General features: G+C 30.5%; 1 long non-coding RNA gene across 3 annotated transcripts in view; it reads left to right on the forward strand.

Annotated features, from left to right (window-relative positions):
• LOC142331393 (uncharacterized) overlaps positions 1-6774 on the forward strand; it is a 112497-nt gene extending 105723 nt beyond the window's left edge. For 2 of the 3 annotated variants that reach the window (XR_012757976.1, XR_012757978.1), the window contains 2 exons: positions 860-1090; positions 4927-6774. This is a non-coding gene — a long non-coding RNA (uncharacterized LOC142331393). The remainder of the gene's footprint in view (positions 1-859; positions 1091-4926) is intronic. The other variant, XR_012757977.1, reaches the window with a different exon arrangement.
• Positions 6775-10941: the final 4167 nt, after the last annotated feature.

The raw sequence follows: 10941 nt of genomic DNA on the forward strand, positions 1-10941 counted from the left end.
GGGGATATGAATTCGTTCAGTTGCGTCTTAGGTGTCGTAGTTTGTATGGTACTGAGTCTATACGAGTGCGTTTCTTACATTACTTAATGAAGACATAATGAAGAGGCTATTAATTAGTTCATTAATTCAATTCATTAAAGTTTGTGCTTCAACCAGCAAATTTCCATTACTGTATATATATATATATATTTTTTTCTTTTGACATGAATTATAGCTCAGTTATGCCAAGAAATAGGTAAAAATTTGATGCAATTGACGGAGTAGTTTTTTGTTTGTCCCGAACAAACAAAAACTCTCTTCCTCTTTATATAATAAAACGTAGATTAAAACCCAAAGTAATAATATTTTTAATTTTTTCCAGTATAATCCCCCCTGTCTCTTCAATTGATCAAATTTTTTTCTCTAAAAATTGTGTGCTACATTGTATTTAGAACAATGTATAATTAAAATAAAATCATTGAGACAAGAATTTTTCGATTTTCTATATTTATACAGATTTAGAATTTCATTGTTTTATAAATAATAATTAGTCCAATTTTTCAGTATTATGTGTTTTTTACAAAATTAATAGAATGGAAAAGATTTGATAATCAGAATACACAAGTTTAATTTCTATAGATTGTTTTTACGTAAATTAAAAACATCAAAAAACTATTAAAAATGGATTAAAGTAACTCTTTCAACAAATTTGCAAATACTGTAAAGTAAAAAAAAAATGCTATTGTTTATAATAATATATTATAAAATTTCACTGAATTACTTTGTTAACTAAATAACAGTTAAAAAATTAAAAGAATAATTAGAATAAGATACCAATCAATTGTTGCAATTTTTAAAATAATATGTATCTTGTTAACAGGTTTATTTGGTCTTCACAGTCTGGTTGTCCCTTTAATTTAGTTATACTATAAAACACTATGTAATGAAATATCTCATCTGTGTTAATAAATTAACAAAAAAATGAAATTTAATAACTTTCACTTTAAACAATAACTATGATAAGAGCTCTGCGGTTATAGACTTACTTGTTAGTAAAGTACATGGATTATTTTTATAAATCTTATATAGACAGCAAGATTACTTACAACAGGTATGCCTAATTACAGTAAACAATATCATCAATTAATCGGTATATACTAGATAGTTAGGCACTAATGCACCATGCTTTTATTCATAAAGTCAGATATTCAAAATTACAAAAGAAAAACAATTTTACATTATTAATCATTAATATAATTATCGTTACCAACATCATTAATAACATTTGTATTTGAGTAAAAACATTTCTCTAACCTTAATTACACGTAACTAGAATAATTAATTAGGCCAATAAAAGCTGTAACAAATGTCCAAGCCTCACCAAGTGATCATCAGCCTAAATATATCTACATCATTTGACATTTCAGCTACAGAATAATATATCAGTATCATTGCATTAATAGATGCAGTTAAGTCCTACTCAGTTGGATATAAAAATAAACTTCATTTATTAAAATAACATAAGTGATCATCAGTTTTATTTATTTATTCTGTTTAACATACTAAGATCATCAGTTTCACCTGCAATTAAAGCCCAGGTACATAACCCAGTGTTCAGTCATAACAGTTTTTTCAAAATTTTTAAAGATAAAATATTTAAAGATTAGAAAAGATTCCGATCACTGAACCAAACTTCAGTGTAGGTATAACAATTTCATGCTGTGTTTTTAAATTCCTAAAAACTCCTTACAATGAAACTAATGACAAAAATAGCTTTTATGACATCAAGTTTTGCTCGACAAAAATCATGGATAGAATCAGCTGAAGCCAGTGTATTTCTTATTTCCATTTATACTACAGCCGTAATTAACACTTTACATCCTAGTTTGTAATATGCACAGTCTTTGTATCCAGCTCTTTGAGTGTTTTAAAAAAATTCTGTTTGACTTTTGTACTTGTGATATGACTTTATGCGAATGATATGAATGTGTTTAGAAAGAGAACAAAATGCAGTTTATTTTAATATACTATATGAAATACTTATTTTACTTATTTAAAAAATGATGTTCTAAAAAGTACATAAATAGGTACAAAATAAAAAATTGTGATACTGCTGTTTTAAATGTAATTAGCTTTAGTTTTTAAGGTACACACAAAGCTACTACACACTCAGAACACCTTCAAGCAGTTTCCTTTCTTCCAGCTTTCCCTTTGACTGCCTTTGTTTTTCAGAGCAAACTTGATAAACCCTTGCGGGCAGTTGGGGGTTTTTCTCCGGAAAGTGACAACCTGTTAGTCTTTGTTTTTATTGTTGTTGGTGTGGCTTCTTGTGCAAGAACACCTACTGTTTTTTCCTAAAGCCATTCCCATCAATATAATAAATTTTTCTAAACGACATGCCCCAAATGCAATGGCCATGATTCCCGGTACAAGATAAAGGCATTAGCAATTGACATCATTAATAAATGGAAAAATAATTGTTTCCACCATTTTTTTGCTTGTGTTTGAATGGATAGTATGAAATAATTGATCATTTCTAACCACCAGTTTTATTTTTATTATAATTGATAATTATATCGGGTTTATTTTTTGAAGTCAATCCCCTCTTTACAGCGCACTTGTACTTCACTTTTAGTCATTTTGTGAACTGAAATAAGGCTAGTACATCTCTGGTACCATTTCATTTCAAACACAGGAGATGATTCCTTCTCATGTAAGCAGACTCATTTCTTTTTTAGTTTTTTTTTACTACATTTATTTTTGACAACTCTTTCTGATTAGGCATAAAAGTCGCTGCCATAAAAAATAAAAAACAGCTGGTGAGCTGTAAAATCGGTCCATAAATATTGAATAAACACAAAATTGTATCCTGCCTCTAAACCCACACACCCCTTCATCAACTGTCAAATTTTCCCTTTGAGAAAAGCATGCTGGATACTCAGAGATCAAATGGTTCAAAAGCCAACAATTTGTGTGTAGGTAGTTTTGATTTCTGGAATATACAGATATGCAAAATGATTGAAAAAAATCCGTAAACTTCATGCAATCAGACTGTTGTCAAATTACCCCACAAGTTATTCGTTTTCAAAGTATTAATGCTCTTCAGTTTATCAGAGTAAGGTTTGAGTATTTGTTTGTTTCTGTTTTAAATAATTTCATAATGGCTTCAGGGAAAAAATTGAAAAAAACATCAACTAGTGTAAACAGTTCATTCACTGGACCAGTAATTCCAGTCTTTTGTCAGAAAAGACAAACTTTGGAAGTGTTAATGACCAGCCCAAATCTATGTCAGATTGTGTACTTGGTATTTTTCTTTTATTGTTATTATTACTATTATTGTTAGAAGTGGACAGTCTAGGATCAAAAATGTAACTATCATCCTCTGAATCTGAAGTAACCTCAAATCTTTTTACCTTCTGAACACGAATCATAAATCAGATCATTGTAAATTTTTACATATGAATTACTTTGTTGTTCACAAACAAAATTTTAATCGGTTCAGAAAATGAATCTTCACAAGAATCGAGTTAAGATAACATTTCATGAATGTTTTTGGGACCTTACTCTACAATCTCATCCCCTTGACCTTTTAAGTTGAAAATTTAAGTAGAAGTAATCTGACAATGTTTGGTCAAAATCTGTACAGTAGTTCGGGTTTAGAGGCTAACAATGAACATACACACGTGCACGCATATTAACATCCGGAAAATTTCCATCCAGTTTTCGGGTTCCTTAGGTGTAAAAACTTCAAGATCCGGTGAAAGCTGCATATGTCTAAATTGGACTGATTACAATACTTTCCCTTCTAGAACTTTATCACTATGTAGATGAGAAAGTAAGCAAAAAAAGAGCTGAAAATTATGTAAAGAGAACATACACTAATTAAAACATTTTGTTATAATAACCTCATCTTGACATTACAGTCAATGTAAAATAAATAATAAAAAATACGGTAATAAGAACAATTAACAATTGAATAGAAAGATAAATAAAGGGGACATGTGAAGAAATTTTCAAAATTGGATTTTTATGCCAATCAACTGGTATAGATGGTAGTTACATATACTAAGTAAGACAGATACATATGTTACAGCTGCTTCTTGCTGGACACTTACTTTATTTTGAATGAGTGATGCAGAAAGGTTACATGTGCTGCACATATCCCCTTTTTACAAAGTTTTGTTTTTCAAGGTTGGCAGCATACAATTTCCCTCCATTTTCATACTAGCTGTAAAAAGTAGAGTGTGAATAACCTTTAAGTTGTTGTACTTTAACTATTTAATTGAATGAAATAATATTTCTAAGATGTCATTAGAGGAAAATTCTGCTAATGTGAGAATCAAATGAAAAAACGATTCTAATAACTATCAAAGAAATCTTTTTAAGAACACACAAACTGGAAAGGTACATTAATACCCTCTAGAACTGGCAGTGACTGTGTATGTAAGTACAAATTTTCTTTAAAATTTCTTGATGATAAGTTTAATGAAATCATTCAATATTTCAATGAAGTGGAAAGCAAAGACATACAAGATGTCTAGGAACATGATTAGATGAAAATGTAATGATAATGCTGAACTGAGTACTACTAAAAAGCCAAAAATTTATTTCTTTGTGTACCATGTTAAAAGTAGGGGACAGCTGCATGTAGTCTGCAAATGAGCTTTTATATCAATTCACGGGGTTAGTAAAAAAAATAGTAGATTGTATTTGCTAACTTTTGTCAAAAAATGAGATTCAAAAGGATATGAGGGGCAGAAACTCCTTGGTAATGCTATCCCAGACCCTGCCAAAGAATTCATTATTTTATTAGTTCACTAAATGTTAAGGAATCGTACTACTCTGGGGAAGACTAAATACTATCTAGATGCTAGGCTTATTAGAAAAATATTATATGATACTTAATTTCAAACAAAACACTAATAAACTGTCATATGACATTTTCAGGCTCTACTACAATGAAAATTTTGGTTATTTTTTTGGACAGCCACAAGTTGAGGTACATATAACTTGTGAGGAGTTGGGTCTAAAGTTAAGGTACACCTCTTTGAATAACAACACTAAGAGAACTGTTACTGCAGAATTAATAATACACAAGCGAAGAGCAAAAAAAATTTACAATAAATTAACTGAAATGCAACGGTAAAACATCTGACTTTTCAAAAGTAAATCTAGTTCTAGCATTCGATTGTACACAAAACTTGCCACTACCCAACATCCTGGTCCAGCACAATTTTTATTTAAGACAACTCTGGGTTCAACATTTTGCATTCACAATATGGGCGCTATTATTAAATTAGATATTTATGTTTACGACAAGATTATAGGAAAGAAATACCCAAATGAAGTTTGTAGTTTTGTTTTATATTATATTAAACGCCATGAAACAGAGGAAATGCAAAATTTACGTCTTTAGTGACAGATGTGGTGTGCAGAATATAAAGCACACCATGGTTCGAATATGTTCCTGGTCCTCATTGAACAAGAAAACATGTTTAGAAACATAGCACACAACTTACCACTTGGAGTCATGCTTTCTTACCGTGTGATAGGGACTTCGGCCAAAGAGGATAGATAGGATTTATACATTGAACAATATGGAGAGTTAATGTTTAGTGCTTCATGTAACAATAGTTTCTCAGTAATTTATCCGACAACAAGTATGATTCTGAACTTCAAGTCTTGGTGGAGAACCTACTACAAATGTATCTGCTTCTCTGGAAGACAAGTGCAAAGAGAGAAACAAATCACAAGGAGAGACAAGTGCATAAATCAAACAGGAAAGGTCATTGTAAGGTTTTATACTGATGGATTGCAGTAACACACATTCAAACTTAGCACAGGAATGTGAATGTCAATATCCAATCTGATCAAGCCTATGAGGGAAAAATTCTTATCAACATTAAAAAAATAGATGTTAAGAAAATGTTTAAGTACATTACAGATGCTGAGTTCTACAATGAAATTCTAAAATGGCCCATTTCTTCCAATGACAACAATAAAGAAAATATTAGTGACTATGAATAAAGTTTTTACACTTCAAAAAATTAGTGTATTCAAAAATGTTAAAAAAAAAAAAAAAATAATTTTTGTTAATGTTAAAAACATTTAAAAGTCTTAATTGGTCATTTATTGTCTTAAATATATATAGAAGATTATTTTTATTGGAAAGTAAAGACTTCTAGAAACTAACGACTGGTGAAACTTCATACTAAATGAACTTTTAGACTGCATTAAGCAAATTGACTGCATTTTCAGATTGAATGCAAATTCATTATAAAATAGTTTAAGGTTTTTTAACAAATAGGAATAAAAGTTTAATTGGGGTTTGCCTAGAATCATTGAACTTTGCAAAAAGGGGACATGTGATGTTTTTTAAAAAATTTATAAATAATGAAATTTTACCAAAAATGTGTTAAAACATGATAACCACAAAAGAAAACACTGAAAAAGTTTGGTTGACTTTTACCAGAATATTTAACAAACATTTGTAAATGTTATTCAGTTTTTACCAGATCGTGTAAAATTTTTAAATATTCACATGTCTAAACATTCACTGCTCTTTTGAAGTTGAAATTTCAATGTATTCTATACCCATACTCACCAGATTTGGCACAATGTGATTCTCATTTTTTGGACACAGTGAGGTTGTGGATCAAGGTAAGATCATCAGCATTGTTTATTGACAGTATGAGAAAACTGGTAACTATTGGAAAAATGTGTAGCTCTAAGTGCTGATTATGTGGAAAAATAATGTAAGTTTTTGTAACAAATAAAATTTACTTTTATGCCGTATTTGCTTCATTTGATTATCTATTTTTATTTCAAGTTATGAGCATCTTTGTATTATATTTTGCCATTCCTTGTGTATCTCCGATTTTCACCTGTTTTTGTATAGAAATTTAAACATTCAATGTATTGATAAGTTTTTAATAACACTTGTAGTACAAACATAATTTAATTATTTCATTTAATAACAGCATTAATAAACAGTAATGAAGTAAAGATGAATTTCTATTAAACTGTTAGCAGTCTCATTTTTTAGTGAGTGATGATCACACAGCTTAATAAAAAAAACAGGTATTTTGCATTGTATTTATGAATACCGGCACTGTATTTTTAGTTAATGTAAGACAATTATACTCTATCTTAATAATCAGCTAATATTTCTGCTAATTTAATAGAAATTCTCCCGACACTTTTCCCACCTACTGTTGATAGAAATTATTTATGTAGTGTAAAATTTTATTAAAATACATAGTTCAGTACAAAAGTGTATTCCTTTTAGTACTGAAAGCTGAAATAGCAATTTTATTTAATTGGCTCCCCAAATTGAAATCGATCAACAAAAATTAAATGTTGATTATATAATTATAATAACTGAACAATATCTATTCTTAAATATACTCACAATAATAATTTCTAATCTATTAGTGAAATTGTGGAACATTGAAATTACACTTCCACAAAAATCAGGGTATTGCCATAATTCCTACTAGTTTTCTAAAATTAACTTGAGATTCTCAAGAAAAACATAAAAAATAAAGTTTAATCCATTGGTTTAAAAGAAATAGCTCTTCAGAGATAATCATTATCTTTTTCTTTTGTTTACGGTACTTAATATAATTATTTTATTCTTCATGGTCCAGTTCTAAAATCACAATAATTGTTTTTCATTACTTTATAAGTCAGAATATTATTTCATGTTTTTAGAATTTTTTGTTTTTAATAAAAACAAATTCGTAAATTTGTGTTAGTCTATGAGTGACATTCATTATCTCAAAATTATAATATTATTTACAACTTTTTTGCAAAGTTTTATTTTTTTATTGACAATTTAACAAAGTTAATTAATTTTCTCTAAACCTAAAAATGTGTTGTTTTTTACTTCAGCTTTACAAAAGTATTTTCTAGTTGTTATTTATTTCAAACCACGTGTATTAAAAGCTTTTGCTTCAGCTGCCTCATAAAAATTCACTTCAGAAATGTTTAAAACTTATGAATCACTGTATATAATCAGCTGAAGAATGCATTACTATGACTTAAATTGTTGTCTATCCTCTATATTTACAGACCTCTATTTTGCATTGATCAGTGGTAGTTTTGTTAAATACAATATAAACAGTTCCTTAGTTATATCAAACCCAAAGCAGCAGCAGTAAACTGAATTCCCAGGAAACAGAGGTGATTCATCTAAATATATATGGTGCAAACCATTGCAGCAGCACTCTATCAGCAAAAATTCGGAAACTGGGGAAGGTATATACTTGACCACCAGCTCAAAATAGCACTGACAAAGACTCTGTTACAAAACAGTAACTCTGTTTGAATCAAGAGACCAGAGTTGTGCCAACAGCTGCCGCTACCGCAGTAGCAGCAGCCTTCTGGTTTACTTTGTTGATGGTAGTCAATACCAAATCGGCTAACATGGGGAATATCAAGCTCAGCACAGTTCATCAGATCTTTGGACATTGACGAGGAATCAGGTCGTACATTCCCTGGAAACACAGATTACAGTGATCATCAAAATGGGTATGTAGCTCTTGAGGATTGGTTACTGGTTTATTCTCGACTAGAGGTGCAGTGACGCTATCTGTAATAGATCTATGTGCAGAGAGACATACTTACAAAACATTAAAGGCTTAACCGTTAGATTGTTCCCCCAATGAACCTAGCATGGTAGAAATTATCTCTAGAAAGCAACAATTTAACATTGTTCTGTAGCTCAGAAAAGGTGTGGTAGTCAGAAGTAAGTCTCATTCTCTTAGATCGTTGATGTGCTAGTTTTTCTTCTTAACCAGTTCAATAAGCCTAACTGAAAACCATGACTGAATCTTAGAAGATCGACAACAGAAATATTCTTGGTGATAGCCTTGCTGATCACATGCTGGAAACTCATCAAGATTAGGGCACAGAAGAACATTAGCCCAATCAGCATTGGTCACGTCTGTAAAGAGAGATTTAAAATCTCCCTTTCTAAAATTTTACTTGGGACAGTTCATAACATCTTCATGAATAAACGAAAAATCATTTATGGTTATTAAGAAACAAGGATGCAGTTTATCTGGGTGTACAACACCATCCAAAAATTAATGTAGAAACAGCTACATTAATCATAATAAGGTCTAGATTCGTTTCCTGTATAGAATCATGATTTTAAAATCCCTGGTTCAAGAATTCAACAAGATTGAATGTGTGCTTCAATCAATATTTAGAATGGTAATTACATCCAGGAACAAAAATACAATCATCCTGACCACACTAGAAGCACTGAAATCACCAGTTATTATTGTATCATATTTCAAAGAATCTATTTGTAGAATTAAAAAATTAAAATTTTGGTCTAAAACAGATGGGTGCACAAATTGAAGAAAATAATGAACACCAAATAATAGGCTTTTGGTATCTCGACCCAAACCCTTCTTAGCAATCATCCAGATCCTTACGTCGGACTCAGTTGATATTATCAATAACATTGATTAAAGAACCTACACCCCAATCAAAAACATTAGATTCATAGTCTCTGTCAGATCGAAATACATCATATGACTCTGGGAAGAAGCTAGTGCTGTGGACTTCAGACACCCAACTCTCAGTCAATGCAATAAAATCATAATTAGAATCAATAAAAGTTGCATAAACCTCAGCAGCCTTAGTACGAAGGCCACAAATATTTTGATATAATAGCGAGAGCTTTAGCCATTAGTTCCAGTATTACTTTCCTTCTGTAGTGAATTCGTGGATGTATTAGTTTTTAAGGCCCCAAAAAGGGGAAAATACCTTCTGGTCAAATATCAAAATTAATTATTGTATTAAAGTCTCGGCTGTACACCTCAATGTGGAAGGAATTGTAAGAAGAATATAGAATTCTGAATTTGATGCATTTAATACATTCGAGGTCAGATCGCCGCAGTTCCTCCACTCCACCGACGGTTATAGTAGTATTAAATGTTGTTATTGAGTATGAGAAGGACCAAATTAGTTTTCGTTTTCAAACTACCAGACTTGATTTAATTCTTATTATTTTTTCTAAGAGATTCCAACAGAAGAATCAACTAACTAGGAATGACCAACACTACTGGCAGAAAAAACTTTCCCTTTCTTACCGACAGTCATCCAGGGTGGCTTAACTGATTTGTCATTATCAGTTTTTTCTTGATTTTACAAGGATTTATCATTAATAAAATTATTATTATTTTTGGTAAGCAAAAGTAGAACCTTGACTCCAGTATCCATCTCCCAATCTATACTTACTCTTTAATGTAAGTTAACTTTTGAGATCGAAGAATCACCATCTACAACCGAAATCAAGCCTGAGCATGCTTCGCCAGAAACATTGACACTAGGCATCATTGTATTCATCGATGATTTCTCTTACATCTCTTGTGCATTGTGACTCCCTCAGTAGAAACAATGGCTGGTAGATGTGAAGCAGATGACATTGGAATATTCTCATAAAATGATCTAATTATAATCTTAAGCTCATGATTTTCAGATCTAAGTAGCTTAACTTATCATAAACAAATGAAATTTCCTTTTTCAAAACTTTTTAAGGTTTCATTAAGTCAATCCTGAAGTGACAGCTGGAGAACACGTGGTAGAAAGTCACAATAAAGCTGAGGTCCAGGAGCATCACTTCCAGATAAGTCTATCTCTGATTGCACAGAGATTGTGTCAATAAAACAGAACCATTATTCATGCAATTGTTCCATTTAAAACTTTGAACTTGATAGTTACAAAATTCATCTTTGGAGATCTTCACAAATGGAAATGGACAGAGGAACTGGCACTGAAACAATAAACAAATAAAACAGAATCTAAGAGACAAGCGCCAGAAAAGACCTCCCTTATGTCAAAAAGAATTTTATAAAACTTGAAGATTAATAATAATTAAGAAAAATAATCAAATTGTAATAGAGAATTAAACTTCTAATTAAAAAAAAAATTATTTGAAAATCAATA

The sequence above is a fragment of the Lycorma delicatula genome, chromosome 10 (genome assembly GCF_047948215.1).
Source record: "Lycorma delicatula isolate Av1 chromosome 10, ASM4794821v1, whole genome shotgun sequence".
Classification (NCBI taxonomy): Eukaryota; Metazoa; Arthropoda; class Insecta; order Hemiptera; family Fulgoridae; genus Lycorma; species Lycorma delicatula.